At 40.3% G+C, this 27,331-nt stretch overlaps 1 pseudogene; it reads left to right on the top strand.

The window, feature by feature from the left end:
- The first annotated feature begins 1,364 nt into the window (after window positions 1–1,364).
- On the top strand, window positions 1,365–24,618 carry LOC122689476 (annotated as a pseudogene).
- The last annotated feature ends 2,713 nt before the right edge of the window (window positions 24,619–27,331 follow it).

Raw genomic sequence — 27,331 nt, 5'->3', positions numbered from 1 at the left:
AAGACATGTTGATTGTTAAAACTGCTTAACTGACATAGAATTCTTGTTATATTGTTGTATAGGCTTTGTTTGAAATGATTCATGATAAAGAGCTAAAACTGTCCAAAAGCAACTATGCAATGAAAACTGATAAGTCATAGCATTTTGAGTATGCTATTGAGTAATATGGGTGAAAATACCAACCTGAAAGAGTTGATTCTGGTTGCATTACAAAGATGTAGTTGGTTGTATCTCCAGTTAGGACTGGAAACAGGTGATTTTTAAATAGCGTAGAATTATTCGACTGCTTAATTATAGTATAGGGTATCTATTTCTAATGATCCCTGTGTGAGAATGTAAATATGGGGAGGAAATTCTGGAAGATACACACTGTACATTTAACAGGGTCAGCTCTGAGAATGGCATGAACTGGGGCTGGTGGCCAAAGGCAACCTTCATCATTTGCTGAGCACCTACTATGGGCCAGCTACTCTTCCTCATGCTGGAAATACAGACATGAAAGAGACATAAATCCTTGCTCACATGGGGCTCACATTCTAGTGGGGGAGACTGAAAAGTAAGCTCAGTGAGATTCAGGTATATCAGTATGTTTCACCACAAACCTCAGTCCCAGCAAATTACTCTATGAAGTGACTAAATGGTCACAGTGGGTTACATCACAATGGCTTTGCAGCATAAAGTCCAGACCATCTGTCCATTTAGGCTTATTTCTCCTCAGGGTAGGTAGTGGCTGGCTGGATTTTTTTTTTTTTTTTTTTTTGGAACTAGAAGACTGGTGTGTTTTTGTTTTGTTTTTTATGTTTTTCTTCCTGAATTCCTACTGAGGGAAATTAATTTGCATCTGTGGCAAAGGTATTCAACCATATTTTCTCTCTTTTCAGGTGCAGTTAAGATAATCAAAGGGTGTGATCAATAGCTCATCCATTGCCTTGATGTGGACCCAGAGTGCAAGCACAGATGAAGAGCGGACACTGACTTCACACTTCTGATAGGTATGTAATACAGGCCTCAGTTGTGCTTTGTTTCCCCCTTCTGTACAGTAGGCTCCTCTCTCAAGGCAGGTCTCTCACCGAATTTCCTCAGGTTATTGTCTTGTTAGTAGTGTGTTCAGTCGCTATAGCTGTTCATTGTAATGGTCAGAGGAGTTCTGCCTGTGGGCTTTAAATATCGACCTATTTGTATGTTCCAACAGCACTGAACTCATTTTAAACTCAAAGTCCAGAAAAGGCCAGTATTTTACTGGAGCTACTTTGTCACATCTGATAGGTATGGAATAGAACTGCCAGGTTTACTTTGTGTGTATTTACTCCTTTGAGTTATAAAGATGAGTTTCTGAAGATTTTAATCGATTTTATACCGATTCCATGGAGGTGGGTTCTTAATGCTAAGACTGTGCAAAGGCAGGGTTATTTCAGAAACCTGAGACCTTTTAAAACTATCAAAATATCCTGATATTTTCACAAACCCCAGAGCTAGGAAAGAATTTGAGGTGATCATGTTTGTCCCCTCAGTTGCTGAAGGAAGGACCTTTTTTCATTCTGTGCTGGAATCCCTGAAGACTATGTGTAACTTCCCAAGTTATACTATGTGTAACTTTCCCATAGCAAACATACTTTGCTATAGGGCCTCCTAGTTTAGAAGCTTTGTTCCTTTGTTGAAATCTCTATTGGGAAGGATCCAGCAGAAACTCATTTGTCATTTCATTACAGGAAGAAAACTAGAGCTGTCAAATGCCTGTTCTATCTTATTCCTCTGGTTTATAGCTTAGGGCATGCACGGTAATATTGAAAGAGTAATAGGTTATTATTTATGATGTCCTCTTTGTGATTTTAATAGTAACACATACAGGTGATTTAGAAATTTATACTAGTTTGATGGGGGAGTCACAAGGGACTGTTTTCTAGTAGTTTTACTGGCCAGTCACCTCTTCTGGACCATATCATTGGCACACTCTCCTGTTGATGTGGGCGAGTGGATGAGAGTTCAGCAGACATTGACTTTGTGTGCTGTATTGTAGCTTTCTATGACATCTATGTTCTCTCACTCAGCAGTTGGGGCAGGGAGAGATGAGGGGAGAAGAGAGAGGGTGGTCAGTGTCATAAACCCCTTATGACCTCATCAACCTCTGACCTCAGACTTTTTTTTAAATTTTTAATTTTTAAATTTTTTTTATTAGTTGGAGGCTAATTACTTCACAACATTTCAGTGGGCTTTGTCATACATTGACATGAATCAGCCATGGAGTTACATGTATTCCCCATCCCGATCCCCCCTCCCACCTCCCTCTCCACCTGATTCCTCTGGGTCTTCCCAGTGCACCAGGCCCGAGCACTTGTCTCATGCATCCCACCTGGGCTGGTGATCTGTTTCACTATAGATAATATACATGCTGTTCTTTCGAAACATCCCACCCTCACCTTCTCCCACAGAGTTCAAAAGTCTGTTCTGTACTTCTGTGTCTCTTTTTCTGTTTTGCATATAGGGTTACCGTTACCATCTTTCTAAATTCCATATATATGTGTTAGTATGCTGTAATGTTCTTCATCTTTCTGGCTTACTTCACTCTGTATAAGGGGCTCCAGTTTCATCCATCTCATTAGAACTGATTCAAATGTATTCTTTTTAATGGCTGAGTAATATTCCATGGTGTATATGTACCACAGCTTCCTTATCCATTTATCTGCTGATGGGCATCTAGGTTGCTTCCATGTCCTGGTTATTATAAACAGTGCTGCAATGAACATTGGGGTGCACGTGTCTCTTTCAGATCTGGTTTCCTCACTGTGTATGCCCAGAAGTGGTATTGCTGGGTCATATGGCAGTTCTATTTCCAGTTTTTTAAGAAATCTCCACACTGTTTTCCATAGTGGCTGTACTAGTTTGCATTCTCACCAACAGTGTAAGAGGGTTCCCTTTTCTCCACACCCTCTCCAGCATTTATTGCTTGTAGACTTTTGGATAGCAGCCATCCTGACTGGTGTGAAATGGTACCTCATTGTGGTTTTGATTTGCATTTCTCTGATAATGAGTGATGTGGAGCATCTTTTCATGTGTTTGTTAGCCATCTGTATGTCTTCTTTGGAGAAATGTCTGTTTAGTTCTTTGGCCCATTTTTTGATTGGGTCATTTATTTTTCTGGAATTGAGCTTCAGGAGTTGCTTGTATATTTTTGAGATTAATCCTTTGTCTGTTTCTTCATTTGCTATTATTTTCTCCCAATCTGAGGGCTGTCTTTTCACCTTACTTATAGTTTCCTTTGTAGTGCAAAAGCTTTTAAGTTTCATTAGGTCCCATTTGTTTATTTTTGCTTTTATTTCCAATATTCTGGGAGGTGGGTCATAGAGGATCTTGCTGTGATTTATGTCGGAGAGTGTTTTGCCTATGTTCTCCTCTAGGAGTTTTATAGTTTCTGGTCTTACATTTAGATCTTTAATCCATTTTGAGTTTATTTTTGTGTATGGTGTTAGAAAGTGTTCTAGTTTCATTCTTTTACAAGTGGTTGACCAGTTTTCCCAGCACCACTTGTTAAAGAGGTTGTCTTTTTTCCATTGTATATCCTTGCCTCCTTTGTCAAAGATAAGGTGTCCACAGGTACATGGATTTATCTCTGGGCTTTCTATTCTGTTCCATTGATCTATATTTCTGTCTTTGTGCCACTACCATACTGTATTGATGACTGTGGCTTTGTAGTAGAATCTGAAGTCAGGCAGGTTGATTCCTCCAGTTCCATTCTTCTTTCTCAAGATTACTTTGGCTATTCAAGGTTTTTTGTATTTCCATACAAATTGTGAAATTATTTGTTCTAGTTCTGTGAAAAATACCGTTGGTAGCTTGATAGGGATTGCATTGAATCTATAGATTGCTTTGGGTAGAATAGCCATTTTGACAATATTGATTCTTCCAATCCATGAACACGGTATGTTTCTCCATCTATTTGTGGCCTCTTTGATTTCTTTCATCAGTGTTTTATAGTTTTCTATGTATAGGTCTTTTGTTTCTTTAGGTAGATATACTCCTAAGTATTTTATTCTTTTTGTTGCAATGGTGAATGGTATTGTTTCCTTAATTTCTCTTTCTGTTTTTTCATTGTTAGTATATAGGAATGCAAGGGATTTCTGTGTGTTAATTTTATATCCTGAAACTTTACTATATTCATTGATTAGCTCTAGTAATTTTCTGGAAGAGTCTTTAGGGTTTTCTATGTAGAGGATCATGTCATCTGCAAACAGCGAGAGTTTCACTTCTTCTTTTCCTATCTGGATTCCTTTTACTTCTTTTTCTGCTCTGATTGCTGTGGCCAAAACTTCCAACACTATGTTGAATAGTAGTGGTGAGAGTGGGCACCCTTGTCTTGTCCCTGATTTCAGGGGAAATGCTTTCAATTTTTCACCATTGAGGGTGATGCTTGCTGTGGGTTTGTCATATATAGCTTTTATTATGTTGAGGTATGTTCCTTCTATTCCTGCTTTTTGGAGAGTTTTAATCATAAATGAGTGTTGAATTTTGTCAAAGGGTTTCTCTGCATCTATTGAGATAATCATATGGTTTTTATCTTTCAATTTGTTAATGTGGTGTATTACATTGATTGATTTGTGGATATTAAAGAATCCTTGCATTCCTGGGATAAAGCCCACTTGGTCATGGTGTATGATTTTTTTAATATGTTGTTGGATTCTGTTTGCTAGAATTTTGTTAAGGATTTTTGCATCTATGTTCATCAGTGATATTGGCCTGTAGTTTTCTTTTTTTGTGGCATCTTTGTCTGGTTTTGGAATTAGGGTGATGGTGGCCTCATAGAATGAGTTTGGAAGTTTCCCTTCTTCTGCAATTTTCTGCAAGAGTTTGAGTAAGATAGGTGTTAGTTCTCTAAATTTTTGGTAGAATTCAGCTGTGAAGCCATCTGGTCCTGGGCTTTTGTTTGCTGGAAGATTTTTGATGACAGTTTCGATTTCCTTGCTTGTGATGGGTCTGTTAAGATCTTCTATTTCTTCCTGGTTCAGTTTTGGAAAGTTATACTTTTCTAAGAATTTGTCCATTTCTTCCAAGTTGTCCCTCTTATTGGCATAGAGCTGCTGGTAGTAGTCTCTTATGATCCTTTGTATTTCAGTGTTCTCTCCATTTTCATTTCTAATTTTGTTGATTTGGTTCTTCTCCCTTTGTTTCTTAATGAGTCTTGCTAATGGTTTGCCAATTTTGTTTATTTTTTCAAAAAACCAGCTTTTAGCTTTGTTGATTTTTGCTATGGTCTCTTTAGTTTCTTTTGCATTTATTTCTGCCCTAATTTTTAAGATTTCTTTCCTTCTGCTAACCCTGGGGTTCTTCATTTCTTCCTTCTCTAATTGCTTTAGGTGTAGAGTTAGGTTATTTATTTGGCTTTTTTCTTGTTTCTTGATGTAAGCCTGTAATGCTATGAACCTTCCCCTTAGCACTGCTTTTACTGTGTCCCATAGGTTTTGGCTTGTTGTGTACTCATTTTCATTCATTTCTATACATATTTTGATTTCTTTTTTGATTTCTTCTATGATTTGTTGGTTATTCAGAAGCGTGTTATTTAGCCTCCATATGTTTGCATTTTTAACAATTTTTTTCCTGTAATTGAGATCTAATCTTACTGCACTGTGGTCAGAAAAGATAACTGCAATGATTTCAATTTTTTTGAATTTTCCAAGACCAGATTTATGGCCCAGGATGTGATCTATTCTGGAGAAGGTTCCGTGTGCACTTGAGAAAAAGGTGAAGTTGATTGTTTTGGGCTGAAGTGTCCTATAGATATCAATTAGGTCTAGCTGGTCCATTGTGTCATTTGAGGTTTGTGTTTCCTTGTTAATTTTCTGTTTAGTTGATCTATGCATAGTTGTGAGTGGGGTATTAAAGTCTCCCACTATTATTGAGTTACTATTAATTTCCTCTTTCATACTCGTTAGCGTTTGCCATACATATTGCGGTGCTCCTATGTTGGGTGCATATATATTTATAATTGTTATATCTTCTTCTTGGATTGATCCTTTGATCATTATGTAGTGTCCTTCTTTGTCTCTTTTCACAGCCTTTATTTGAAAGTCTATTTTATCTGATATGAGTATTGCGAGTCCTGCTTTCTTTTGGTCTCCGTCTGCGTGAAATATTTTTTCCAGCCCTTCACTTTTAGTCTGTATGTGTCTCTTGTTTTGAGGTGGGTCTCTTGTAGACAACATATATAGGGGTCTTGTTTTTGTATCCATTCAGCCAATCTTTGTCTTTTGGTTGGGGCATTCAACCCATTTACATTTAGGGTAATTATTGATAGGTGTGGTCCCGTTGCCATTTACTTTGTTGTTTTGGGTTCACGTTTATACAACCTTTCTGCATTTCCTGTCTAGAGAAGATCCTTTAGCATTTGTTGAAGAGCTGGTTTGGTGGTGCTGAATTCTCTCAGCTTTTGCTTGTCTGTAAAGCTTTTGAATTCTCCTTCATATCTGAATGAGATCCTTGCTGGATACAGTAATCTAGGTTGTAGGTTATTCTCTTTCATTACTTTCAGTATGTCCTGCCATTCCCTTCTGGCCTGGAGGGTTTCTATTGATAGATCAGCTGTTATCCTTATGGGAATCCCTTTGTGTGTTATTTGTTGTTTCTCCCTTGCTGCTTTTAGTATTTGTTCTTTGTGTTTGATCTTTGTTAATTTGACTAATATGTGTCTTGGGGTGTTTCGCCTTGGGTTTATCCTGTTTGGGACTCTCTGGGTTTCTTGGACTTGGGTGGCTATTTCCTTCCCATTTTAGGGAAGTTTTCAGCTATTATCTCCTCGAGTATTTTCTCATGGCCTTTCTTTTTGTCTTCTTCTTCTGGGACTCCTGTGATTCGAATGTTGGGGCGTTTCACATTGTCCCAGAGGTCCCTGAGGTTGTCCTCATTTCTTTTGATCCTTTTTTCTTTTTTCCTCTCTGCTTCATTTATTTCCACCATTTTATCTTCTACCTCACTTATCCTATCTTCTGTCTCCGTTATTCTACTCTTGGTTCCCTCCAGAGTGTTTTTGATCTCATTCATTGCATTATTCATTTTTAATTGACTCTTTTTTATTTCTTCTAGGTCTTTATTAAACATTTCTTGCATCTTTTCGATCTTTGTCTCCAGGCTATTTATCTGTAACTCCATTTTGTTTTCAAGATTTTGGATCATTTTTATTATCATTATTCTAAATTATTTTCCAGGTAGATTCCCTATCTCCTCCTCTTTTGTTTGACTTGGTGGGCATTTTTCATATTCCTTTACCTGTTGGGTATTTCTCTGCCTTTTCATCTTGTTTAGATTGCTGTGTCTGGGGTGGGCTTTCTGTATTCTGGAGGTCTGTGGTTCCTTTTTATTGTGGAGGTTTTACCCAGTGGGTGGGGTTAGACGATTGGCTTGTCAAGGTTTCCTGGTTAGGGAAGCTTGCGTCGGTGTTCTGGTGCGTGGAACTTGATTTCTTCTCTTTGGAGAGCAATGGCGTGCCCAGTAATGAGTTTTGAGATGGGTCTATGTGTTAGGTGTGACCTTGGGCAGCCTGTATGTTGACGTTCAGGGCTATGTCCCTGCGTTGCTGGAGAATTTGCATGGTATGTCTTGCTCTAAAACTTATTGGCTCTTGGGTGGTGGTTGGTTTCAGTGTAGGTATGGAGGCTTTTGGACGGTCACTTATTACTTAAAGTTCCATGTAGTCAGGAGTTTTCTGGTGTTCTCAGGTTTTGGGCTTAAGTCTCCTGCCTCTGGATTTCAGTTTTATTCTTCCTGTAGTCTCAGGACTTCTCCAACTATACAGCACTGATAATAAAACTTCTAGGTTAATGGTGAAAAGATTCTCCCCCATTAGGGACACCCAGAGAGGTTCACATAGTTACATGAAGAAGAGGAGAGGGAGGAGGGAGATAGAGATGAGCAGGAGGAGAAAAAGGGGGACTCAAGAGGAGAGAGACAGATCTACGCAGCTGTCTGTTCCCAGAGTGTTCTCCGTAGCCCAGACACCCACAAAGATTCACAGAATTGGATTGGGAAGAGAAGGGGAAAGGAGGAAATAGAGGTGTTCTGATGTAGAAAACAGAGAGTCAAGATTGGGTGAGAATAATCAACACACTCTTGAATAAAAATGGGAACTGAATACTGGATTCTTAAATGTTCACAATTTATATCATATACTGAAAAACAAAAATTAAAAATCTAGAGTAGAGGTTAGACTCTTAAAAATACTATATTAAAAACAAAAACCAAAACACACACAAAAATTTTTAGAAATATATATGGAGTTCAGTTTAAAAATAAGGCTTCTCTTCTTTTTTTTTTTTTTGGTAAGGTTATAGTGTATTGACAATGAAAATTAAGGAGCAGTAGTGGAGTACTAGCTGACTTTAAAAGAAATAAGAGAAAAAGAAAAATAGAAAATAGAAGAGAAAAAGGAAGAAAAAAAGAAGAAAGAAAAAAAATTTTCCCTAATTAAAAAATTCGTAAAAATCTATGAAAATGAAAGTTAAGGAATAATGGGGGAGTAATAGGGAATTTTAAAGGAAAATAAAAGAGAAAAAATAAAAAATAAAAACTAGTATTTTTTCTTACTTAAAAAAAAAATGTAAAAATATATCCTGGAATTTCTCTGGAGCTGTTGCGGTCAGTGTGGTTTCGGCTCAGTTTCAGATAGCTCCTTGTTCCAGCTTACACTTCTCGATATCTACAGGCCCCTTCCGGTGTAGTCAGTGTTTTCTACAGGGATTTTAATCTGTTGCACCGGTCCCTTCTGAAGTGGTTCCCTTTGTTTATTTGGCTTCTGTTTGCCGGTCTCTTCAGAGCCTCATTTCCGCCCTGACACAGGCGGGTGGAGGTGGACTCTTATTCAGGTAGCTAGTTCCGTCGCGCTGCGGGGAGGGGCTGGCATTGTGGGGAGGGGCTGGCACTGCGGGGAGGGGCTGGCGCTGCCGGGAGGGGCTGACGCTGCTTTCTCCGTCTGCGCTGCTCAGGCTCCCGGCTGTTCTATATGGAGCGTGCCCTGCGCTGCGCACGGTTCCAGCCCTCGGGTGTTCCACAAAAGCGCGGAACAAAAAGCTGCGCCTGCTCTCTGTGCCTTCCCCGTCAGAGCGGTCCAGGCAGCCAGGGGCTTGACTGGCGCACTCTCCCCGGGTGCGGCGCACCCACTCCCTTCTGCGGTCCCAGTCTCAGTTTCCGCCGGCGCCAGACAGGTGCGTGCGCCTTCTGCCCTCCGCATCCCCAGCCCCTGTCCCTGCCCGCGCCGGTCGGGTGCCTGTGCCCTGTGTCTCGCCGCAACCCTCCCAGCGGATGTCAACCATCCAGGATCTCAGGAGGTCTTTGATTAGAAACTGGAGGCCTGTTTGCAGTGCAGCAGGGGATGCGGTCCTTGGGGCTGAGCCTGCCCCCTTCCCCTCCCCCCTGCCTCCTGCCTCCGGCGGGGCTGGGCCGGTCCGCAGCCTGTGAGCTCTTCTCTGGACTTTCTCGGTCCCTTTGTTCCGTGAACGGCCGGCAGTGTGTTCGGGCCGGTTAATTTTCTCTCTCTCTTTTGCTCTCCCACAGTTCAAGTTGGTAACTCACAAAAGCTCCCTCCGATTGTCCTCAGGGCACTCAGGCCCGACCCTACCCCAAGCAATGCCGCCGGCTCCTCTCCGTTCCGCCCCCACTTGCTGGTGGCGGATGCGGGTGTCTGGGGTACTTTTCTGCTGGGAGTTGCTTTTAGGCTCATAATCTGTGGGTTTTATTTATTGTTTCCCTCCCAGTCAGGTTGCCCTCCGAGATTCAAACACTTCCCCCAGGCCCGCCAGTGCGAGGGTTTCCCGGTGTCTGGAAACGTCCTCTATTGAGACTCCCTTCCCGGGACGGATCTCCTCCTTAGCTCTTTTGTCTCACTTTTTATCTTTTATATTTTGTCCTACCTCCTTTCGAAGACAATGGGCTGCTTTTCTGGGCCCCTGATGACCTCAGCTAGTGATCAGAAGTTGTTTTGTGAAGTTTGCTCTGCGTTCAGTTATTCTTTTGATGAATTTGTAGGAGAGAAAGTGGTCTCCCCGTCCTACTCCTCCGCCATCTTGGCTCCTCCCCCCACCAATCAAGTATTTTTAATTAAGATATATACTTCGATTTTTAGACAATGCTATTGTACACTTAATAGTCTACAGTACAGTATAAACATAAATTTTACTTGACATGGAGAACCAAAAAAATTGTTTTTCACTTTATTGCAATATGGGCTTTCTTGCAGTGGTGTGCAACCAACTCACAATATTTCCAACATATACTTGTATCTATAATTGAGGCAAAGCTGAGTGAATTGGTAGGAAGAGTAAAGTTTAGGTTCAGAAGGCGTGGGTTCCAGGCTGGAACCAGCCAATGAGTAGGAACATGATGTGCAGCATTGTGGGCCATTAAAATAGGTCCCAAATACAGTTAAGTCACATATATTATTTTTTGCAATGAAATTCACAACTAAGTATATACTGCAATGTTATAAAATTTACATTATTTAATTTTCTGATTTCAAATTAATATTTTTCTTTTCAAAACTAATGAGGTGCAGGGATGTGTATGTGATAGAGAAAATGTTTTATGTTTTTTCAGTCAGTCTTTTTCCATAACAAGAAGTATATTCTTGATAATTTAGTTTATGTTCCACAGATATATTTCTCTGTGTACAATATTAGATAAGTAAGTGTCCATGAACAACTTTTCTTCCAAATTTTGCTCACAGTATGCATAAATACTATGTTCTATTTGCATATATGCATGATTATGTATATATGCATGTGTAAGTATATGTACACGCATATCAGTTCAGTGCAGTCACTCAGTCCTGCCCGACTCTTTGCGACCTCATGGACTGCAATATGCCGGGCTTCCCTGTCTATCACCAACTCCCAGAGCTTGCTCAAACTCATGACCATCACGTTGGTGATGCCATCCAGCCATCTCATCCTCTGTCATCCCCTTCTCTTCCTGCCTTCAATCTTTCCCAGCATTGCACACGTATATATACTTGCGTATATAATTATTTCTGTATTTGCTTGATTTTATATGCTTGTGAATCATAGTTCTCATTCAAAATTTTTAAGAGACTTTAAATGACCTTCTTTACTGATCAGATTTATTTGTATTATATAATAATAAACCTTTGATCTAAAATATGTTCTAAATATTTTGCCAATAATTTGATTTCCTTTATATGTGACATTTTGCTTTGCAAAAGACTTGGGCTTTTTTTCTAGCTTCCCTTCAATTGCTCTAATTAACTTTGTAACAGAGCTCTAAGCTTTTCTTGTGTCACATATCTAGTTTTGGTTGTCCTGGTGTCAATGCCATGTTGATAGTGTCCTCTGACAACACTCTCCCCCATGTCTTGGTCTTGAAGATGATGTAGGTGAAATCCACTCCTTGGATATAAGGCCCCAGGAATTGAAAGGTCCTGAGGGATTTGCATGGGTCTCAGGTTGAAGCAGAGGAAATTAGACTCAATGGCGGGAAGGAAATGATCCTTTATGGAGGTATATTAGGCCAGATGTACTTTACATAGTATCTTCTATAAGCAAACACATATTTAAATAATTCCCCATTATTCAGCAATGCAGATTTTGGTCTAAAGCTCTTTTCCATTTTGCTCTGAGGCGCTCAAGTCTTTGAATCTAGAATTCTCAGTAGAATTTCAGTCATACATGCTAAGTTGCTTCAGTCATGTCCAACTTTTTGCAACACTGCCAGGCTCTACTGTCCATGGAATTCTCCACACAAGAGTACTGGAGTGGGTTTCCATGCCCTCCTCCAAGGGATCTTTCCAACCAAGGGGTCGAACCTGTGTCTTATGTCTCCTGTACAGGCAAGCAGGTTCTTTACCACTTGTGCTACCTGGGATGCCCTTTTCAATCATAGATGTGTTATTTTTATATTGAAAAAATCCATGAAAATTAAAGGAATTCTTTTACTGTCAAAAGAAAAAAACTTAAAAGATTGAAAAGTTGGGAGACATCATTTCAAACAGAATTACAGATTTTCTGCTCATATGCAAGAAAAAACAGGATTTCTGATAACCAATAGAGAAAAGACAAAAAATAATCACAAGCAATTCAATTCATCTAAAAACCAAAATGCTTCTTCAGTAATCATCTGGAAAGATGCCAAACTATTAACTGAAGAAGGGAAAACCTGAAGATGTCATAATAAATGAAAAATTAATTTGCATACATTTACTTATATAACTTACATTTTTATTTTATTTATTTACTTTTGTACCTTGCTACATGTGTGATCTTAGTTACCCAACCAGGGATCAAACCAGTGTCCCATGCATTAGGGGTGCAGAGTCTTAAGCACTGGACAATCAGGGATGTCCCTGTAATTGAAAATTATAAACAACATTATATCTAGAACTACATACCTACACAAATGCTTTAACATAGGTATATGCATTGCCCAAAGAGAAAAACATCTGGAAAATATGCCCTAATCTTTTTACATTGGACATCTTGTGTATGTGTGAGTCATGATAAGGTGATCATGTAGATGGAAGGTTAGGAATAGTTTTATTTTCTAAGTATACATTTTTAATGTTTGCAATCTTGTGATTAGGATAATTTATTCAGAGGAACACTTGAAAATAACAAGTAATTGACAAAAAGTCCCTATATATTTACATGTTATAAAAATGTTCCCAAGATGTTGTTTCATAAAAAGTCAAAAATTTCAACTTTTTGTATCTGTGTATTCTTATGCATTTGCATCTTACATTTCCCTCACCTCAGATGTTCACACACTCATATGAAGTCTTTCCTCACCTCTCCCAGGCATTGGACTTCTCTCAGGTCCCAGAGAACTGGAAAGGAAAGAAGATCTTAAATGACAAAACCCACTGCAATGTTGTGAAGTAATTAGCCTCCAGCTAATAAAAATAAATGAAAAAAAAAAATGTCCAGAAGATTCTGGCTCATGAAGTAGAGCCCAGGCTTCTCCCTACTGCCATCTTCAGAAAACCTCTGATTTGAGACTTTCAGAACTTCAGTTCTGGTTCTAAGGAAGGGGGTGTTTCAGAGAGTAAAGCCAGCGATGGGGAGCTGTGGGGAGCAGCAGATGAAGCTTTCCTTGCTCACTCCTTCCTCAGCTCACTCTCTGCTGTGCAGATCGGTTCCCAATAGGAGTTGGGGAGCCCTGCACTAGGGGATACTTGACAGCTATGACAGTCAATGTAGACAGCTATTTTTTTTTAAAGGAAAGTCAACTTTTTTTTTTTTTTTTTTTTCCCTACTGTCACTGCAGTAACCCACCAAACTCTGTTTGGTATTTCCTTTATATTTTCAAGGTTTTTGTTGCTGTTGTTTTGGTATGATCTTTCTGGAGTGGGTTAAAGTTAATTGTAGACATTTGATTACTTTTAGAATAGTCAGGTACTTTGCATAAACTTCAGAAAATCCCCTACATCGCACCAAGTATTTAGTAAAGCTATGCTTGGAAAAGTCATATTCAATTCCATGGAGTTCAATTCCACTGTGTTTCTCTTAGTAGCATCTGAATGAACCTAGACAAGGGCAGTACGTCTGTAAGCCTCAGTAACCTTGGAAAGTTGATGACTCTGATATCAGAATCCCCTTGTGGCGAATACAGGAAAGAACAGATGCAACGTAGCAAGTACTGAGCATTTCCTACTGCTGACCCTCACAGTTCTCTGGGTCTGCAGAGTGAAGTAACATGGTGTAATGTAGCTGATGCAGAGTCTGGCACAGAGAGTTCTGTGTGTTTGTAGCTGCAAGTATCAAGATCTCCTAAGCCTCCTGATTCTAGTTGGCCTCCTCTGCAGGGGTGATACTGTTGGAAAGAGTCCCCTGGATGTTAGGCTGGTAGCGATCTCAGAGGGCAGTAATTACAGGAAGTTTAGTCTCCTCTAGCCCTCCTCAATGCCCTCGGGGAAAAGACTTCCTGTTAGGATGCCATCTTCCTTTTTTTGTTGTTGTTAGTCTTTTTAATTAATTTATTTTTTATTGAAGGATAATTGCTTTACGGAATTTTGCTGTTTTCTGTCAAGCCTCAACATGAATCAGCCATAGGTATACATATATCCCCTCCCTTTTGAACCTCCCTCCCATCTCCCATCCCTCCCATCCCTCTAGGTTGATACAGAGCCCCTGTTCGAGTTTCCTGAGCTGTACGATAAATTCCCATTGGCTATCTATTTTACATATGGTAATGTAAGTTTCCAAGTTACTCTTTCCACACATCTCATCCTCTCTTCTCCTCTCCCCATGTCCATAAGTCTATTCTCTATGTCTTTTTCTCCATTGTTGCCTGGTAAGTAGTCTTCAGTACCATTTTTCTAGATTTCGTATATATGTGTTAGAATACAGTATTTATCTTTCTGTTTCTGACTCACTTCACTTTGTATAATAGGTTCTAGGTTCATCCACCTCATTAGAACTGACTCAAATGTGTTCCTTTTCATGGCTGAGTAATATTCCATTGTGCATATATACCACAACTTCTTTATCCTTTCATCTATCAATGAACATCTAGGTTCCTTTCATGTTCTAGCTATTGTAAATAGTGCTGTAATGAACAATGGGATACATGTGTCTCTTTCAATTTTGGTTTCCTCAGGGTATATGCCTAGGAGTGGGATTGCTGGGTCATATAGTGGTTTTAGCCCAAGATTTTTAAGGATTCTTCATATTGTCCTCCATAGTCGCTGTATCAATTTACATTCACACCAACAATGCAAGAGTCTTTCCTTTTCTCTACACACTTTCCAGCATTTATTGTTTGTAGACTTTTTGATGAGTGACATTCTGACTGGTGTGAGGTGACATCTCATTGTAGTTTTGATTTGCATTTCTCTAATAATGAGCGATGTTGAGCATTTTTTTTTTTCATGTGTTTGTTAGCCATCTGCATGTCTTCTTTGGAGAAATGTCTGTTTAGGTCTTTTCCCCACTTTTTGACTAGTTTGGGCAGTTTGTTTTTCTGGCATTGAGTTGTATGAGATGCTTGTATATTGTGGATATTAATCCTTTGTCAGTTTTTTTCATTTGCTACTAGTTTCTCCCATTCTGATGGTTGTCTTTTCACCTTGCTTATAGTTGCTTATAGTTGATGTTGAAGCTGAAACTCCAATACTTTGGCCACCTGATGTGAAGAGCTGACTCATTTGAAAAGACCCCAATGCTGGGAAAGATTGAAGGCAGGAAGAGAAGGGGACGACAGAGGATGAGATGGTTGGATGGCATCACCGACAATGGACATGGGTTTGGGTGGACTCCGGAAGTTGGTGATGGACAGGGAGGCCTGGCATGCTGTGGTTCATGGGGTCACAAAGAGACACGACTGAACGACTGAACTGAACTGACATGTAGCTGTCCAGTTTTCCCAGCACTACTTATTGAAGAGGCTGTCTTTGTTCCATTGTATATGCTTGCCTCCTTTGTCAAAATAAGGTACCCATAGGTGTATGGGTTTAGTTCTGGGCTTTTTATCTTGTTCCACTGGTCTTTATTTCTGTTTTTGTGCCAGTACCATACTGTCTAGATGACTGTAGCTTTGTAGTATAACCTGAAGTCAGGAAGCTTGATTCCTCCAGTCCCATTCTTCTTTTTCAAGACTGCTTTGGCTATTTGGGGTCTTTTGTGTTTCCATATGAATTGTAAAATATTTTGTTCTAGTTCTGTGAAAATTGTCATTGGTAATTTGTTAGGGATTGCGTATATTGCATTTGGTAGTATAGTCACTTTCACAGTATTGCTTCTTTCAACCCAGGAACATGGAATACCTCTCCATCTGTTTATATCATCTTTGATTTTTTTCATTAGTGTCTTATAATTTTCTGTGTACAGTTCTTTTGTCTCCTTAGGTAAGTTTATTCCTAGATATTTAATTCTTTCTGTTGCAATGGTGAATGGATTTGATTCCTTAACTTCTCTTTCTGATTTTTCTTTGTTAGTGTATAGAAATGCAAGTGATTTCTATGTATTGATTTTGTATCCTGCAACTTTGCTAAATTCACTGAGTAGCTCTAGTAAATTTCTGATACTGCCATTAGGGTTTTCTATGTACAGTATCATGTCATCTGCAAACAGTGAGAGCTTTACTTCTTCTTTTCCGATCTGGATTCCTTTTATTTCTTTTTCTTCTCTGTAGCTTGGACTTCCAGAACTATATTGAGTAATAGTGGTGAAAGTGGACACCCTTGTCTTGTTCCTGATCTTATGGGGAATGCCTTCTCTTTTTCACCATTGAGAATAATATTTGCTGTAGGCTTATCATATATGGCCTTTACTATGTTGAGGTAGGTTCTTTCTCTGCTGATTTTTTGAAGAGTTTTCATCATAAATGGGTGCTGAATTCTGTCAAAGGCTTTTCCTGCATCTATTGAGATGATCATATGGTTTTTACCTTTCAATTTGTTAATATGGTGTTTCACATTGATTGATTTACTTATATTGAAGAATCCTTGCATCCCTGGATTAAACTGAACTTGATCGTGGTTCATGAGCTTTTTGATGTGTTGCTAAATTCTATTGCCTAAAATTTTGTTGAGGATTTTTGCATCTATGTTCTTCAGTGATATTGGCCTGTAGTTTTCTTTTTTGTGTGTGTTGTCTTTGTCTGGTTTTGGTATCAGGGTGATGGTGGCCTCATAGAATTAGTTTGGAAGCATTCCTTACTCTGCAATTTTTTGAAAGACTTTTAGAAGGATAGGCATAGCTCTTCTCTAAATGTTTGATACAATTCTCCTGTGAAGCCATCTGGTCCTGGGCTTTTGTCTTTTGGGAAGATTTTTTATCACAGCTTCAATTTCAGTGCTTATAATTCGGTTGTTCATAATTTCTATTTCTTCCTGGTTCAGTCTTGGAAGATTGAACTTTTCTAAGAATCTGTCCATTTCTTTCAGGTTGCCTATTTTATTGCAATATAACTTTTATAACAGTCTCTTATAATCCTTTGTATTTCTGCATTGTCTGTTGTAACCTCTTCTTTTTCAGTCCTAATTTTGTTGATTTGATTCTTCTCTCTTTTTTTTCTTGATGAGTCTGGTTAAGGGTTTGCTAATTTTGTTTATCTTCTCAAAGAACCAGCTTTTAGTTTATTAGTCTTTACTATTGTTTCTTTCATTTCTTTTTCAGTTATTTCTCCTCAGATCTTTATGATTTCTTCCCTTCTACTAATTTTAGTTTTTTTCTTCTTCTTCTTTTTCCAGTAGCTTTAGGTGTAAAGTTAGGTTGTCTATTCAATGTTTTTCTTGTTTCTTGAGGTAGGATTGTATTGCTATAAACTTCCCTCTTAGAACTGTTTTGCTGCATCCCATAGATTTTGAGTTGTCATGTTTTCATTGTCATTTGTTTTTAGATTTTTTTTCTCTTTTCATTTCTTCAGTAACCTGTTGGTTATTTAGAAATGTGTTGCCTAATCTCCATGAGTTTGTGTTTCTTACAGTGTTTTTCTTGTAATTGCTATCTAGTCTCATAGCATTCTGGTCAGAGAAGAAGCTTGATACGATTTCAATTTTCTTAAATTTACTGAGGTTTGATTTGTGACCCAAGATGTGGTCTATCATGGAGGATGTTCCATGTGCACTTGAGAAAAAGGTGTATTTTTCTGCATTTTGATGGAATGCAGGATGCCATCTTCTTTGTGTGGCTATGACAATGTGGTCTGGGGCTTGCGCTCTCCTTCCTCAGCAGCCTTCCTTGATATTCTACAAACTTCCAGCTTCAGACCCACAGGCTCTCTTCTAGGGCAGCCTGTGAGGACGGTGGTGACAGATCTCTGCCTTCAAGCCACCCTATGGATGAATGGTATGCATGAGACCTTCTCTTCAGAACTCCTGAAAGCAGGAAGGTTTCAGGGTTCCCTCCCCTCCCCAAACCACAGGACCCACCTACCAGTTGACGTCCTTTAGGGAAAGTGGGGAGAGGGCCCAGACTGATTATTTTCTAGTCTCTTGAGGAAATGGACCAAGGGGGCTCTGACACACCCATCCTGATTCCATGTGGTAAACCTTCCCTCTAGTGAAAATGGCCAAGGCTGACATGAATATCTTTCCCTGGCTAAGGAATAGGTATGAGACAAGAGATCTTCTCAGGTGTAAGGTTTGGGCACTGGCGAGGGTCACCTAGGTGGAGGGTAGGATTATGTAAACTAATATTCTCTGGATTTATAGTAGAGGTGGGGAAGGGCAGAAAACTCACCATTACTACTGAATATTACACTAATTAGTCAGGGTAAATTGTATTAGTCCGTAGAAACTTTTTGAGGCTTTATTGCCTGGCATGTGATTTATTCTGGAATGTTCGATGAGTATTTATGTGCATTGTTCTATGTCAATTCAATAAATTTGTTAAAGTCATATTTTAAAATCTTCTCCCTCTAGCCAAGATTTTGTCACTCAGTGAGATGTTTTAAAATTTCCCACTGTGACTGTGGATTTGTCCATTATTTATTTCTGTCAGTTTTTGCTTTCTGTGTTGGCTTTAAGATGCACACAAATTTAGAATCTGCATTATTATCTTCTTATTGCACCGAACTTGTTATCATAAAGAAATTTCCCTTTAAAGTGTACCTTTTACTGAAATGGTTATACCAGTTTTCTGAGGTTAATGTGGAAAAGGTGTACATTTTGCCATTTTTTATGTTCTAATTTTCTTGATGATTAAATTTTGCATGTGTTTCTTTCAGGAGTATTTGATGAAAGGTTTCTTGTCCAGTCTGGTAAAATGCCTTTCTATTTGGAGTATTTAGCCTGAATCTTTTAATATAAATGGATATAATTTGTTTTTGTATATAATATTATTGTATATTTATTTTTGCCTCTTCTAAGTTTCTTTCCCTTTCCTTTCCTTTTATATGGTTAATGTTTTGTAGGTATTAAATCGTTTGCTCACATGGCTATCTAGGTAAACATTCTTTTGCTATTCTTGTAGTGTTCACCCCTCAGATTACAATGGACGTTTTTGCATTTTCACAATCTAATACTAGTTAATTATCTTTTTAAAACTGCTCAGATAAAAAAAAAAAAAGAAAAAAGAAAAACTGCTCAGACAGTTATGGGACCATGAGACACTTTGATTCCCTAAACTGTCTCCATATTTTTTGTCACACATTATCATTGTCTACATATTTAAATCCCCAGAGGAAATTTCAATCATGTTCTATAGACAATACTCATTTAAATTTGCCTATATATTCACAATGTAATTTTTTAATAGTCTTTGTGTGCCTCTACTAGGGATGATATTTCTTCTGCCCCAGAAAGAGTCTATAGTATTTATTTTAGATTGATTGAAACCTTTAGTCCCAAATTTCCAAGTTTTGGCTACATGATTATGAAATGAATGTATATTCTTTTAAGAATATTTCTCCTCCACTATACTTTTTCTCTTATTAATATTCTTATACTGAGTTGATGTCTTGTTACTTTTGAAAAGTTCTCAACCAAGTTCTCTTCAAATAACTATTCTCCACTATTCCCTCTCCTCTCTGGGACTCACATTAGCCATGTGTTAGGTATATTCCTTGCATCACCTGTAATTCTCTATACTTTTCTTTTGTAATCTCCATATTGTATCTCTCCAGACTCCATTCTGGATCTTTTCATCAGACTTATCTTTAATTTCTCTAATTCTTCCTTCAGGGAGCTAGATCACTTTGACTCTTGAACTATCACACTGTGGTAGATTTAAGGGTATGTTTTATTGTCCTCCTAGAACAGAGCAGAGAAATGAGACATGGGGGTGAAAAGCCACTTATCCCAGGTCACCTAGCCTGAACCAAGTAGAGCAGGGTCTAACATCACAGACTACACTCTAGATCCAGACCCTTTTCCCAGTGCCTGTTTTCTAATTGGCTGTGATTTCTCCCTACCTCTCATTTCCTGAAAAATGGAGCCACAGTGAGGTCTCTCAGCCTTTATTTTTAGCACTGTGATACATTTCTGTTCAGATTCTAAAGTCAATGATATTTCTTCAGTAGCCATGATATTTTCCGAGGACTTCTGGTACTGAGATCACTGATCTGTTGTTGTCAATTTTATAGCACACTGATAAAGTGAACCTTTTACAAAGAAGAGCATGAAGCTGGGGTATTTACCAAAGGCAATACAAATATTGGTCTGGATAGGTTACTTCCAGGCAGCAGCAAGATAGACATTCAGAAGCAGGTGATGCCCATATGGACAACCAAGCAAGATAGTAAGTGACCAGTCAGCTGGGGTGACATGTACCAATCAGTGAAAATCAAAACCTTACAGTTAAACATGTCATTCTTCTTTCCAACCGGGCATAATGAAAAATGATGGGATGAGCTTAGTGTTTGTGCACTCTTCATTGTAGCTCTGGAATAATTTGGGAATATGTAGAGAAGACTTTCCAAGCCTATATGGACCACTTTCTTCTCTCAACTTCCCCACAGTGCTCCATATGCCATTCTGCCCCATCCTCAGAGAAGTAGTTTTCGGAAACAAGACTAAATGCATATTAACATAGAGACAAAGCAAAAGCCTCCAGAGAGAAGAATGGAGAGAAACAGATAGGATAAGATCTTTGGGAGCTGGTTCAAGTTCATAGTGAGTGTACTGGCTAAATGGACCTAATGTGTAGAAGATGACATGAGAGAGTCATGTTGGATTTGTTTAGAGATGCTGGGAACTTTTCTGAGACATTAGATTTGGTAATCCCTCTTGTTATTACTAGGGGGTATCTTCTTAGTTCTTCTAAGGGTGAGTTCAGAAAAGCAATAGAAAGGAAACAGACTGCCTGTAAGGAGGAACATGGGCGAGCTTGTTTAAAAGCAAAGGAGGAAACTACTGCCAGGGAGATGGAGCACTTCACACCAGATCACGTGTTTGGCTCTAGATGGGTGTGGGAGGCGGTTGAGTCTCTGGGGTCCATGTCCGAGGAGCAGGCAGAGGTGTACCTGATGTGGAACTTTATTAAAGGAAGCACCTGTGAAACCTACTAACTTGATTTTTTCAGAGAAAGTAGTTGAATGAAAAAAAAAAGTTACCCAGAAAATCCATGTCTGGTGCCAAAGTTAATGATAAGAGATATTGTCCTACCTTCAAAAATGATTTAAAGCCTGATAAAAGGTCTTATTGAAAGACAGAGTCAGGTCTTACATTAACCTTTTATTCTATTGTATCAGTTTTGTTTCCCATTTGTTCTTTGGCTCCCAGATTTCCTTTGGTATAAAATATGATGAGAAGTGGCTGCTTAATTTGATTCAGAAACAATGCGGTGTGCCCTTCATTACAATTGAAGTAAGAGAGGACGTGGAGGCAATGAGAGGAAATGGGGTAGGTGGCAGGCACAGAGGATTGGATCTAGTCTCATATTCTGTTTCTCTTGTCACTCTCCCTATAGTTTCACTATGAGAAAATGCAAGCCCAATTCTTTGTAGAGAATGCCAACATTGCCTGTGCATTGAAGAATGACATTGGCAAGATTTTCAGTGAGGATGAAAAGGGCAGGGGAGGGGCATGGTTTTGCTTGATCCTGTGTACATATTTCCTGATGCTTACCCAGCCCCTCTTGTGTTCTCTGTAGATATCTATCTCTGTTGAGCCCTGTGACACATCCCAATCTGTGCAGAGGGCACTTAAGTCTGAAAAGGTGGAGCAGATAAAGGGAATGTAGACTCAACACAAGCTGTACACTCATACTCAGACACTCCTCTTCCCCCCCCGCCCCACCCTCAGACTCAAAGCCACTGATCCCCGTCCCTAACTCTGCACTGACCATGAACAAATGATACGATGCCTGCCATTAATCTCTTGATATCCAGAGACTCCACCTTGGCCCTGGTGTGGCTACAGCAGTAATTGTAGGGCAGGTGATGGTAAAGGGTCTGTCTGGGTAGAGCACTCAGAGATAAAATCATGGGGAGGAGTTTGTGCTGAAAGTGCACCAGCTGGGACCCTCTCAGCCTCTGCCTCCCTCGTTCTGGCTTTCTGGAGTCTTGATGACCTGTAATATTGGAATGACATGGAACTATAGAAATGGCATGGCTGCTCACTGCACATCCATCCAGGGATCATGCCCAACTTGAGGACCTAGGCCCAGTGTTGGACCTGATGGTGAGGGTGGTCAGATAGATCAGGTAGAAAAAGCAGATTGGTTTCAGTTACTCCCTTTGGGATCCTTACTCTCTTTACTCATCATAGCTTTTCTCCTTGGATCTGAGCAACGAGAAGCACTACCTGGTGCATGGCCTATCCACCATTATGGAGAATGCTTCCACCACCAAGAATGTGAACCTCTCCAACACTGAGGTGAGGTGGGGCACCCAGATAGATCCTCCTTTGAAAGGAACGTGGGAGGGCTCATGGGGTGGTGACAGAGGAGCAGAAGTGGGTTTGTAGGGAAAGGAAGGGTGTGGGTGCAGAGCCATCTGGTCCATGTGAGTGTTCCCCATAATTCCAGGTGAAGGCTGCAGGGGAGATGGACGAGGGTCAGCAGCTGGAACCAGAAGGGATGTGTGCAGACAGAAACAATGTGTGCACCACTTTCCCTGATATGTCAACCACCCTAAGGTCTTCTGCCTTGTGTCTACACCCCTATGTCTCTCTCACCTCTCCACTTCTCTGTCCACTCCCTGTCTTCATCCCCCTCCACCTCCCTCCCTACCTCCTGAGCCCCACCTCATTCACCTCTCTGCCACAGCATACTGGGCCATCCCTGAGGTATGTCCTGACTTGAAAGAATGCAGAACCCCCAGTGAGGTAGCAAAGCACTGGGCTATCCCCCCAATCCCCCCCATATCATCTTCTCTTCACAGCCTTCACTGGGCCCTGGAGGAAGGAAGAAGGGAGGGAGTGGAAGAAAGGCCAGCAGACTGGATTTTAAGTGCTGGCCCTTGTCGTACTGAAGAAGGGAGTCAGAACAGTCTGGCTGGGAGCTACCCAGGGGAAAGGAGATGAAGGAGGGCATGGTAGGAAGGAATGGAAGGAACAGTCTCCCTCTGGGTCAATCCATGGATTTGTGACCTGGATGAGGTGACCTTTGGGTGCTGGAATGCTAGGATACTTTGCTCTGTGGAGGGCACACAGGGCTGTGATTGCTGTAAGTGACTTGCTCCCATAAGGAGGATCACCTCCACAGATTCACTGACCTTTCTCTTTTGTCTTGATTTTGACAGCACCATCCTTAGAATTGTTTCCAAGGTTACTAAGCTTGGTAAGTGCATTCCTTGATCACAGTCTCCTCTAAATAGCATTGACAGTGCCTACAAACTACTCTGAAACCCATTAGGACCTATTCAAGTTCCATTTTTGAACCTGACCCTTGAATGTCCTGGGGGAGGGGAGTGTACCATTCTCTGTGGGAATCTGAGTCTCTGGATATTTTTCAGCCATGTTCGCCACAGGCTTTGGGGACACCATGGAGATGATTGAAGATATAGCCCAGCCGCTGGCATTTTGAGGACCCTGTCGCCCCTGACCTCAGACCCCCACACCATCCTGGGCCCATCCTTTTGCCTGATCATCCAAAACCATAACCTGGAATACACTGCTGACTTCCTCTTCCCTCCCCCAGGGTGGCCAGGAGACACCCTCAGTGTCTAAGTGTGCTGTTGAAGCCCCCAAGTTCTTAACAACATGCAAGGTGAGCACAAAGGATCCAGCAGGGTTCTAGGTAGTACATGAGGGAATGTCAGCCTTGGTCCTGAGGACTGTTTTGATTCCAGGGAAACTTCTTTGGATCTGAAGAGTTGAAGAGTCTAATCCTGCAATTCCTGCAGCAGTAACTACTCCTGAGAATCTGAGCAAGGGGAGGGCTAGGACAAGGGAGGCCACCCAAGCTCTATACCAGAGAGATAGACTGTTTTCACTGCTCCCCCCTCAGGTATTACTTGATCCATGACTATGGGGACCGTCTCCTGGGTGCTTAGCATGAGGAGGTCTGCTTTTCCCTGCCCATTCCATTCCAACCAGAGGACACAGCCCTGTGAGTATCACAGCCCAGACTTCTCCTACAAGTCTTGTGGTTCCCCAGAAGACACAGGCTAGCTCCTGCTGACACCTATGCTGGCCAGACCACCACCCACTGTTCCTCTGTGTCTCCTTAAAGCAGCATGTGTGCATACTTCTTGGACAAAAGAAATATGAAGAATCTCAAGGACCCAGTGGGAAGACTGGGTGGAAAAAGGTGGTGAGGGAAGCAATCACAGTGTCCATGGCATGGCAGGCCTGATTTTCACTTTCTTGTCCTCTCCCACAGACCTGCATGTCCAGCTGCTTAAACACACAAAACATGACTTTATGCATGCCCTCTGTGCATTGCCCAAAACTCAGCATGACTTCAGCTTCTTTGTGGTGGACATGTGTTTCCAGGTGGTGAAAATCTTCTCCTCCCTTTTGGGGCGGGGCAGGAAGCCACATGTAGGGATGATGTTTAGGGGGTGCTGAGTAACTGGGCTCTTCTCTCTCAGGAAATGATGCTCTGCTTCTCTGTCAACGGGGTGTTCAAGGAAGGTGAGTATGTGGAGACCCCTCCCCACATATGCCCACTGCTCCCTCTCCTCGTCATGGCTCCCCCCAACAGAACCCTCCCAATTTCCCTCTGGTACACTCCTCTCCACTCGCCTTTCCTCTCTTTCCCTCCCCTCCAACTCTCTGTCTTCTCAGAGACAACCCAGGTCTGAACTGTGTCCATACTTGCCCTGTTCATTCTAGGCACTGGTGACATAGGCTGTCTAGTTTGGTGGCTCCCATCCCAGATCCTTACATTGAGAACTTGGGCCATTATAGTTTCCTCATTTGCAAAATGAAGTCATAATATCTACCTCTTGGGCAGGTGTGAAAAATGCATTCCATGAACTTGTGAAGCTGTTGTCATAGGGACATGTCATGCAGGAGACTTCCTGTAGGAGAGAAGTCTGTAACTCAGAAAAAGACACTCATCTGGCCATAGTGCTACCCTGATCTTGAATGTGAGAAAAAAAATTTTTCTGTTGTTCACAAGCACCTCCATGATTTGTATGTTGTTACAGCAGCCCAGATAGACTAAGATACATAGACACATGTACACATTAAGAATATGATAAAGGTAGAAGGGGTCATTTTACACTGGGGGAAGAAAGTTTCTTCAAAAGGTTTTGATGCATTATTCAGTAACCCTCTGGAAAAAAAATAAAAACTTGAAGAATTTCTTTTATTATACCCCATTTTTCACATACAAGTTCACTACCTGAAATGTGGTTTATCTGTCTTTGATTGGCAATGCTCACTTATGCATCAAAATTCAATTCAAGAACTGCCCTCTCCCTTCCCCTTCTCTCTCTTGCTGAGCAACTCATCATAAAGCAATTTGGTGATATCAATCAAGACCGGCATCCATGACAGGGGAACATAGAGCCATAGTGGGCCAGATGAGATGCTAGAGGTAAACTAGGGGTGAAGAAGCTGTCCATGCAGTCAGAGTAGCCTAATATGTGGAGTCAGAACTCAAATAGGGTGAAATGATAAGATCCACAAGAGCAGGGAAAGGAGGTGTGTAGTATGAGATGTTAGAATTTGAGCAGGGAAAACAGGATATCCATGCTAGGATGTGTCATGGGCAGTCAGTGCTAAAGTGGGATTAAGAGGCCTTCACAGAGCAGAGCAGCCTGCCACAAGAGTCAGTTTAGTCCAGAGGATTTAAATAGGAGGCTGGCCAGGCATGCAGAGTAAAAGCCTAAGTCCAGAGAAGAGGAAATCCACAAGGAGGAGGCAGATTTGTGCAGAAAGTCAGAGGCCAAGCAAGGTGAGGAGGGCATCCATGGATGGAGATAGGCCAGCTCTGTGTGGGCAGTTAGAGGCTGAGTGAAACAAGGACAGTATCTGCACACTGGGGTGTCCCAGTGCAGAGTATCAAATCCCAAGCAGGATAAGTGGAGTATGTATACAAAAGGGTTGTCTGGAGTTTGTGTCAGAGTCTGAATATGTTGAGAAAGGCATTCACATGGGTTGTGGACAATCCAGCACTTTGTGATATCAGAACCTGAGTTATATAGGGAGGATACACACATACACAGGCATGCACACGCACATGTACATTTCCCAGACTCTGTTCAGTGCAAGGAAATGGTAAGTAATGAGTACATATAAGGCTCAATATTGGATTCTAAATAGTATTTTCCAGTAAAAATAATTGGGACTTCCTGGAGAAATTGTTAATTCCATGGCTAGGTCAGGGAAGGTACAATATAAGCCTGGAATATCTTGTACCAAAAGCATCAAATTGTGCAAAAAAATGATGGGGAACTATCAAAAGGACATCCCGGCTTAAGGTTCCCACTGTCCAAGGCTGGAACAATATGAACATCAAAATAAATAATAATAATGACAGATCATGAATACTTTAGTAAAATAAGAGACTATTAATTAATAGGTAGCTAAATTAATAAATTAAGTTTGGTGAGAATTAAAATATTTATGTACTTTAAAATACAAAGTAATGTTTTAATTATACAATGGGAAGAGTAACTTGACAGTGGAGAAGCTTGACAGTAACATCTTTAATCAAGTGATCCAAGTGAACATCATTAATATTGGGACACAATGAAATCATGAACCACCTGATAGAATAAGATGATATGAACATAGCATCATTTCCGTCATTTTCCTGTCAAAGATGATATTCATCATTAGCAAATATTGGATAGAGCAAAATTGAGGAGAATTCTTCAAAATAACTGACCTCTAGTTTTTTCATCTGAGTAATACTGCCTCATTGAATGAACTGGGAAATGTTCCTTTCCACTTCTATGGGTACATTTAGAATGCATATGTGGAGAACTGGCATGAATGTTCATTTAAATATTTGGTAGAATTTAGCAGTGTGGCTATCTGGGTCTTGGTATGGTAGGGGGACTTTTATGAGGTAGGTTGAGCAAGAAGTTTAAAAATTACTAGTTCTATCTCTTTCCTATTCAGACTTTCATTTTCTTCTTGAGTCAATTTCAGTCATTTGTGTATTTCTAGATATTTGTCCATTTCATCTAAATTTTCTAATTAGTGCCATGTTATTCCTTTACAATTATATTTATTTCTCTAAAGTTGGTAGCAATTTGTCCTTTTTTACTTCTAATTTTAGTAATTTGGGTCTTCTTTCTCCCTTGATCAATATCACTAAAGTTGTGTCAATTTATTGACTTTCCAAAAAACCAAATTTTCATTTTTTTAGTATATATGTGTTTTTTTCTATTCTCTATTTCCTTTATTTTGCTGTACTATTTATTGTTTACTATGCTGCCTATGGAGTTTAGTTTGCTACATCCCCTCACATCAGTTCAGTTCAGTCGCTCAGTCGTGTCCGACTCTTTGCGGCCCCATGAATCGCAGCACGCCAGGCCTCCCTGTCCATCACCAACTCCC

This window comes from Cervus elaphus, chromosome X (genome assembly GCF_910594005.1).
Source record: "Cervus elaphus chromosome X, mCerEla1.1, whole genome shotgun sequence".
Lineage (NCBI taxonomy): Eukaryota > Metazoa > Chordata > Mammalia > Artiodactyla > Cervidae > Cervus > Cervus elaphus.
This window is presented reverse-complemented; position numbering and strand designations above follow the sequence as displayed.